This window comes from Myotis myotis, unplaced genomic scaffold (assembly GCF_014108235.1).
Source record: "Myotis myotis isolate mMyoMyo1 unplaced genomic scaffold, mMyoMyo1.p scaffold_m19_p_10, whole genome shotgun sequence".
Taxonomy (NCBI): Eukaryota; Metazoa; Chordata; class Mammalia; order Chiroptera; family Vespertilionidae; genus Myotis; species Myotis myotis.
In genome coordinates, this window is record NW_023416314.1 from 78,551,193 (window position 1) to 78,552,127 (window position 935).

The window sequence follows — 935 nt, forward strand, 5'->3', positions numbered from 1 at the left end:
AGCCTACAACCAAGTATGTGCTCTTTTTTTTTTTTCTTTTTTAATACATTGATTTCAGAAAGGAAGGGAGAGGGAGAGAAAGAGAGAAACATCAGTTATGAGAGAGAATCATGGATCGGCTGCCTCCTGCACACCCCCTACTGGGGATTGAGCCCACAACCCAGACACGTGCCCTTGTCTGGAATCAAACCTGGGACCCTTCAGTCCGCAGGCCGACGCTGTATCCACGGAGCCAAACCAGCTAGGGTGGGTTTATGCTTCTTTATTGACTTTCTGGCTAGTTCACCTAAAGGCTCCTCCTCCCCATTGTTGTTTTTTGTTTTTTGTTTTTTAATTAAAACCAGAAGACTTCTGCCCATTCCTTTTTTCCCTTCCTTAGATGTTGGTAAGATCAAGATCATGGTCATACAGTACTTTGTTGTTGTTGTTGTTTTGCGGGCGCCAGGACCGACGATCACCAGCTGCCCAAGTTCCAAAAAATTATGCTTCTGAAATCTCTTGATGTCGATTCCACATGTAGAGCAGTCAAGCTGCTCTAGTGTGCCCCTCACGACAGGAGCCCTTTTTGATGGTCGTACAGCGCTTTGAATGACTTCAGGAAGAATGCAGCCTGACTGGCCACTCCCCTGGGGCAGTTCACAAAGCCCCAGGCCAGGGCTTCCCGACAGAGATGCTGTTGACACAGTGCCCATGGCACTATGTTGTTCCTGACCTTGGCATCCACACTCTTATCTCCAGAAGTAGGATAAGCGGTAGTTCAGCCACTTGAGTCTCCTCACAGGAGCCCTCTGTCATCTCCAGCATGACTTGTCGGGCTGGAACTTTGCAGGTCCAGGAACTAATAAGAGGTAGAATGAAGATTTCTTCCTCTGATGCATGTTTACAAGATGTTTTCAAAGATGAGGCTGCAGGGAAGCGGTGACCTCTGCTCCCTG

The 935-nt window shown here is 48.0% G+C and overlaps 1 non-coding gene across 1 annotated transcript; it reads right to left on the reverse strand.

The window, feature by feature from the left end:
* Positions 1-434: 434 nt before the first annotated feature.
* Positions 435-567, reverse strand: LOC118665587. Its single transcript, XR_004970690.1, has one exon. It is a non-coding gene; the product is annotated as a U11 spliceosomal RNA (small nuclear RNA).
* Positions 568-935: the final 368 nt, after the last annotated feature.